Raw genomic sequence first — 7775 nt, 5'->3', positions numbered from 1 at the left:
AAAAAAAAAAAAAAAAAAAAAGACAGACTAAGACCTGACTGCTAAAACTAAACAAGGTGACTAGTTATGAAAATAAAAGATTGAAATAGACCCCAAGTCTCCTAACAAAATAAATTATCCCATTCAGTCAGAAATCACCTATTACTCCAAGAACAAGAAAAATTATAACTTGAATGAGAAATGATAGTCAACTAATGCCAACACCAAGATGAATTAAATGTCAGAATTATCTGACAAAAATTTTAAAACAACCATCAATAGAGAAATGCTTTAAAAATCAATTACAAATTCTATTAAAATGAATTGGGGGGGGGGGCGTTCAAGCAAAGAAACACAAGTTGCAAAAATAACCAGATGGAAATTATAGAACTAAGCCATGCAACAACAGAAATGTAAAAGCTTGCTAGATGGCCAGGCATGGTGGCACATGCCTGTAATACCCAGAAACAGTATTACAGTATTAAAAATTGAGAGGCTGAAGCAGGAGGATCAAGTTCAAAACTAGCTTCTGCAACCTACTGAAGCTCTACACAACTTAGTGAGACCTATCACAAAGTAAAAAGAGCTGGGGGTATAGCTCAGTGGTAAAGAGCCCATGGTTTTGATCCCTAGTAAAGAAAAAAAAAAAAAAACTCATTAGACAGACTCCATAGTAAAGTAAATAAGACACAACCAATGAATTTAAGGACAGTACAACAGAATTCAATCAATCCAGACAGGTGCAGTAGCACACACCTGTAATCCTTGCAACTCAGGAGGGTGAGGCAGGAGGATCGCAAAATCAAGGACACCCTCAGCAGCTTAGTGAGACCCTCAGCAATTTAGCAAGATACTGTCTCAAAAGAAAAAAATAATAAGGATTAATGATACAGCCCAGTGGTAAAGCACCCCTGGTTTCAATAACCAGTACCCCCCCCAAAAAAAAAATCCAAACATAGAGAAAATAGAAAAGAAGCAAAATAACAACACCACCTTAGGGATATATGGGACAATAACAAAAGATCCAACTTTTCTTACATTAGAGTCCAAAAAAGGAGAAAGAAAAGGCATGAAATAGTATTCAAGAAAATATGGTCCACCCTGCTGAATAAGATGCTATACAGCTACAGAAATCAACACAGTGTGATATTGGTAAAGGACAGATAATAAAAAAGCAATGTTAACAGAACAGAGAATACAGAAATAGACCGACACAAATATGTTCAACAGATCTTTGACAAAGGCCTAAAACCAATTCAAAGGAGGAAGAATTAGCCTATTCAAAAAATAGTACTAGAGCCATTGGACATTTATTGGTAAGAAAGAGAAAAAGAGAGAGACAGAGAGAGAGAGGAGAGAGAGAGAGAGAGAGAGAGAGAGAGAGAGAGAGAGAGAGAGAGAAACTTTGACCTAACACCTTGTAAAAAATTAACTCAAAAGAATCATGGACCTACTGGCATGTCCATTTCCCAAATTTCAGCTATTTGGGAAGTTGAAGAAGGAGATTCACAAGTTTGCAACCCAGCCTGGGCAACTTCATGAGAACCTGTCTCAAAATAAAAAAATAATATAAAAAAATAAAGAACTGGGGAGAAGCTCAGTGGTACATTGCTTGTCTAGTAATGTATGAGGACCTGCACTCAATCCCCAAAACCACCAATACTTAAAAAAAAGATTGTAAATTTAATGTAAACATAAAACTACTAAATTTTAGATTTAAAAAAAAATAGGAGGAAATCTTCAGGATCTAAAGCTAAGCAGTGTTTTTAGCTATAATACCAAAACTACAATCCCAAAAGAAGAAAAATGGACATCAAAAGTAAAAATTTTACCCTATGAAAGCCCATAAAAACACAATTTAAATATAAACTGCAGCTTACAGTTTCTAGCGGGCATGTGAGAAGCTTGGAGGTCACCAGTCCATCCAAATAAGTAAAGAGCTACACTAACTGAAAAATCAGTAACTCTTCTTAGATCAGTAAAAGCATTGAGGTCACTACTTTTCCCAAACTGGGGAGAGAGAGGTGAATATATAGAGTCACATCATATCAGAGCAGAAACTTCCTTAAGAACTAGTGCTGGAGGAAGAAAACCTGACCTGTAAGTGACAAACTGCTGCAGGTCAGCGTGGACAAGAGGGGAGTTAAACACTCATCAAAGTACACAGGGATCTCTCTGTTCTTCCTCACAACTGCAAGAAGATCCACAAATACCTCAATAAAAATTTCAACTTCAAATAAAAATACCTAGACTCAAAAATAGGTCAGAGAAAAACAATAATATGGAGAGTTTTTCACAAATTTAGCCATATTGTTGCAGAAGTAGTACAAGGAATGGATAAAGCTGCCTTTATTAACCCCAAGAAAATGAACAGAAATTATACAATTGTGCTGTAGCAAAAAATTACACAGGTGGTAGGGATTATATTATATGCTGACCTGTAATGAAAATTCCAGTCAGGCAGAGAATTACTCTGCTCTGTTCCCCACAATATCACCATGCTTAGAACACTGTCTTGCATACAGTATTATTTTTTTATATAATAAAAATCTGTGAAATAAATTAACCAGTTGAGGCTATACAGCATTGCAAGTGCATCTCTAGTGCCCTGCAATCTTACTTTTCTCCCTTCATTCCCTAGGATTCTGGGTAATACTGGCATTAATTCTAACATTAATATTAATTAATTCTATTATTTAATACCTAGTAACATTAGGTATTAAATAACCATAACTGATTAAAGACTTCAAAGTCCTTTGCCTGGTAATCGAAGCTGGCTCAAGACAATTTCCTGCCCTTTGTAGTAGCCACACAACTTACTATTTATGGTTCCTTCACACCCCTGTGCCTTTGTAGATATTGTTCCCTCAGTCTCAATGTTTTTCCACTCATATTGGCCTAGGGAATCATCAACAACCAAACTCAAAGTTGTGTTCTCCATGAAGCTTCCCTACAACCATCACCACCACCCAAACTGAGTTAAGTACTTCCTTTTCTCATATCCCAAGACTACACCTGTATCTGTGCTTCACATGATACATCTCTTATTTCAATGATTTGCTCAGGTGTATTTCTCCCTTTAAACTATGAGCTAACCAGAAACAAATATATCATAGATATTTTTTTTTTTTTTAGTCTTTATATCATTGGAGTATCTGTTTTAACATGCCTCCTGCTTTTCAACTTTTGGCTCCATGACTAGCAACTTCTCCAAGTACAGACATGGAAATATTGTTCTTTTGTAGCAAAAAGAAAGTTTACTCTGTGTTGAATACTGTCTTTCATAGTATGGTAATGAAACATAGATGCTTTATGTTTACAAATTTTTCCTTTATTTTAACATTGATAAAGAAATTCAAGTACATCACTGAAGATCTGCTAATTTAGAAAAATCAGCAAACTAGCAAATAAAAAAACCCTTTAATAAAAATAGGAAATCCTTCATTCTTCCCCTAACAGATATTCTCATGAAATGGAAGGAAATTCAATAATACTTGAATTTATAATCCTTGACTAATAAAACCTATCAAACTCAGTTTATGGTTCAAGTTACAAGAATATGTTTGTATAGTTACATTACAAGAATAGAGTTTGTATAGACTACAAAATAATTAAGCAGTTAAATACAAACAAATTATCTGAAGGTATTTCTTACCTTTTACATGCTTCAATACTGACAGAAGTCAGAAACAGAGTGACTACCTGAACAAAATATTAAGATGCCAGCAGCAAGACAGAAAAAAAGTCACTAAAACCACAAAGCAAGCAAGTACCAAACACAGTTACAAACCAAAAAACTGACTTCACATGAATACAAAGTGAGTTCTTTTTTCAGAAGTACTTAAATAGACTGAAATGAATAGTCACCAAAATTTAACTATGAAGACAGCATCATTCATTACCAATTAATAAATGCTGACCTTGGCCACCTTATGAACGTGGTATTATGTTTAAAATTCCTCATATGCTTTCCATTTTGCTCCTAGTTCAATTTTAAATGAAAGTTAAATGCAGGTGAAATACCCCTGGACTGGACAGCCTATTGGAACAAAATTAATGAATGACAATCTTCTATACTCAGAGCAACTCTGAGTCTATGATCAAGTGAACAACACATTAGCTTTTAACTCTATTTTTATCTTAAAAGTATATATGAAGTACTAACATTTTTAAATTATTTAAGGAGAGCAGAATCAACAAAAATTTTTAAAGGAATGGCTATAAATCACCAGGTATTTTTATTGGATTATCAAGAGATAAAATAGTGAGGACATAAAATACAATCTGACTTACAACATTCAAGCAATTTACAGTATAGTAGGACAAGTACATAAGCAATGATAATCTGATTAATTCATTCAAAATTCACTCAGTAAGCTGGGTGCAGTAGTGAATGACTGTAATTACAGTAGCTTCTGAGGCTGAGGTAGGAAAATTGAAAATTCAAAGCCAGCCTTAGCAACTTAGCAAAACCCTGTCTCAAAATAAAAAATAAAAAAGGGCTGGGGATGTGGCTCAGTGGTTAAGTGCCTCTGAGTTCAATCGATAGTAGGGGAAAAAAAATTACTCAACATACAAACATACATATTTGTCTTTCAGCGCCAGTAAACAGGAACATAAATGAATAAGATAAAAGTCCCTAGTCTCAAGAAGCTCAAAACCTACAGTAAATAACAAACATGAAAACAAATTAAATAAAACGTAACTCAACAGGTACACCAAACAGACCGGGTAAAATTCAGCAGGGATATTGACGAAGGATACACAAAGAAAGACAAATGAGCATGAAGATCCAAGGTGAAAAGTGCTACAAAGAGATGGGGGGGGAGGGTGCAAAAAGACTTATTAAGAAAAGGAAATCTCTTATAAATCTTGAGAGATATTTATAGGAGAAATATACAAATGTATATCTGTTTATCTTCAAAGATGTATAAAGGAAGTAGCTTTGTAAAGGCTGTCTTGGGTTCAAATCCTAATGCTGCCTTTTGTCAGCAGTGTTAACTGAATTTAAACTTCCTCCCTAAAAGCTGAGTTTTCTTGTCTTAATATAAGGATAATAATAGCTGTTTTGCAGGGTTATTATGAAGTTCATGTAAAATTAAGAAATGTGCCTGGTAATGGAAGTACCTTTTAAAAAGCAGTCGTTACTGATAAAGCATAAGACAGCTCAAAGAAAGAAGATGGATGAGAAAGTGGTGGAGAAGAGTTACTTTCTAAGTAGAAAGTTTTAACTGGAGCTGAGGTACAGAAGTAGGAAAACAGGGGAAATGGTGTAAAAACATTGCAAATTTAAGGAAAAAACAATAGAAGAAGAAATTTATAAGTGTAGTATGACCATAATGCATAGAACCTTGTCTGTCCTAAATTCTAAAAATATAACTATCTAGATGCCTTTTAATATTTTACCCTTCCTGCATGATTAATTATTTTTTTAAAAAATCAGTTCAGTTTTCAAATTAAGGCCAAAATTTTTCTTTTAAAGAGAATAATAATGTGGGGAAATGTCAAAATAATTTCAAAATCCCTTCAAATAACACTCACTAAAGGTATAAACTAACAGAGCAGCAACCAAAAGGGTTTCATCAGTTATAAGTTAAATGAACTAAGCAGCAACCAGTCTCTAACCTGCAGTATGACAGCTCCTCAGGGAGCCCAGACCAGACAAGCCACTATTTAGAACATGAAGGAAATAAGTTCCATTCTTGGCTTTTTTAGGTAATTCAGTGTTTTCCCAAAAAAGAAAGGCCTAATCCTTGCTGCCACCCCATCCTTTCCCTTTAGTTATGACCTTACAACTCTATTTTATTCCCAGATTGTTCTACATATGTACTGATTCCTCTAGATTCCATTCAGTTTATAAACAAACTTCCCTAAATCTCTACCTTCCAACTCCCATCAAATCTGAAACCCCACAATAGCACCATGTTTTGAGGTGAAAGCCCTACCTTTCTTACATTTCAACACTCTTATTCATGAGACTAGGTTAAGCAGAATGTGGGCAACAATTCCAGTTTCTTAGATTTCCAAATCACAATTCCTCCAGTCTTCTGCAAAGATTCCTCCTCCTTTAAAATTTATACCATTTGGCTTTATTAATTCCTACCTGACCTTCCTGTTATTTGTTCCCAAATCTGCATCTCAACATTCTACATGCCCCAAAATGATATTGTCCAAGCCAATTCTTATCCTCATCAATGGAAATATTAGCCTTGATAGCCTTTCTCCTCTTCTTCAAAGACCTTCAATTCAACTCTACTTCAAGTGCTATTGTCCATAGTCTAAATCCAAAGTGTTTGCTTTAGCAAAGTAAATTTTAATATTCTAGTTTTAGGCTTCTATTTCTCTGAGCCCTTATCTTCTATCTACTCTTTTACTTCAAAGAGATCTCCAGCCATCCACTAATCAAAGTACTTTCTGAAAATTTATCACCTTGACTCTTCTTTTCTAGGTGAGCTTGCCACTTACCATACAGAACTGGAATAATTTTAAGATTGAAGTAGGATGCTATTCTTTATTATACTAGGGTAAGAAGTATAACTCTGAACCACTCAAAGCAAACTGGAGCACAGAATCCCCTTTATACCTTTCCATATCCATATTAAATTGCTGACTGTTTTACTATTGGTCTTATAACAACCTCCAATTTTGATTCAATTCTTTTTCACTTCCCCTGTTTTTATTGTTGTTATTGTTTTGTTGTTTCTTTTTTAAACCCTGGCTAATTTTTACTAGTGTTATAAGACTAGGTCACTTCATTCAGGAAACCTCTTCTGTGTGATTGCTCTTTATTATCACAGAGCTTAGTAATGAGGGTATCTTTGAAGGATAACATGCTTTTATTTTATTTGTTTATTTTTTTTAATGCAGTGCTCAGGATGAAACCCAGTGCCTCACACATGCTAGGCAAGTGCTTCTCCACTGAGTTACAGCCCCAGCCCAAGAGTATTTTATTCATGTTTGCAACTTCACATGTCTCAAACAATGACAGTCATATAAGTGTACACCATAGGGGTACTCAATACATCTTATAGTTTTCCTCCAACTCTTTCTTATGCAATTATTCTAAAATGTCAAATAAAAAAATGCCTTTATAATTCAATAAAGATTAAATGAGCCAAAAAGAGGAGCTTGTAAATTAAAAGATAGCAGTAATATTAATAAAAACTAGCATGTATTTTCCTCAGCCTAAGCTTTTAAAATTTAATCTTCCCATACATTCAATTATTCTTGCTTTTTTTCCTCCTATTATTCTGAGTGATTCTGCCCTCTTATGTTATATTTCTAACAAAGTTATAGCAAACAAATTTTAGAGGTACATGAAGCATAAATAGAAATCAAATGAAAAATAGGAAAAGCAAATTGCAGAACAAGTATATCAAATAATTACATTTAAAAATTATACACACATAAACATTTCTTTTCAGTATATTTTAAAAATCTAAACTGATACGCATCAAACTAAATATTTGCTACCTTTGGAGAGTGAGACTTGGGAACAGTTTAAATAATGTCATTTTTGCTTTATGTATCTTAGTTTCGGTTTTTATAATAACCACCCATTTGCTTTTTAAGATTAAAAATATATAAAGGGAATGGGGATAGAGCATGTATTTAGCATGCAAGAGATCCAGAGTTCAATCAATTCCCAGCACACACCAAAAAAACAAAAACATGATTCTATACCTAGCAGACCCAAAAGGGTCTTCAAAGAAACTATTAGAGCTAATAAATGAATTCAGCAAAGTGGCAGGATATAAAATCAACACGCATAAATCAAAGGCATTCCTGTATATCAG

At 34.0% G+C, this 7775-nt stretch overlaps 1 protein-coding gene across 12 annotated transcripts in view; it reads right to left on the bottom strand.

Moving 5' to 3' along the window:
* Positions 1 to 7775, bottom strand: part of Fer (FER tyrosine kinase) — a 459302-nt gene that overhangs the window by 391545 nt on the left and 59982 nt on the right. Inside the window, exon 3 of one of the 12 annotated variants that reach the window (XM_048811561.1) lies at positions 2068 to 2077. The exons of the other annotated variants lie outside the window; for them this stretch is intronic. The gene's annotated coding sequence lies outside the window, so the exon portion shown is untranslated. The remainder of the gene's footprint in view (positions 1 to 2067; positions 2078 to 7775) is intronic. 12 annotated transcript variants of the gene reach the window in all.

Source organism: Marmota marmota, unplaced genomic scaffold (genome assembly GCF_001458135.2).
Source record: "Marmota marmota marmota unplaced genomic scaffold, marMar, whole genome shotgun sequence".
NCBI lineage: Eukaryota > Metazoa > Chordata > Mammalia > Rodentia > Sciuridae > Marmota > Marmota marmota.
The sequence above is the reverse complement of the archived record's forward strand: the minus strand, read 5'-3'. Positions and strand labels throughout refer to the sequence as shown.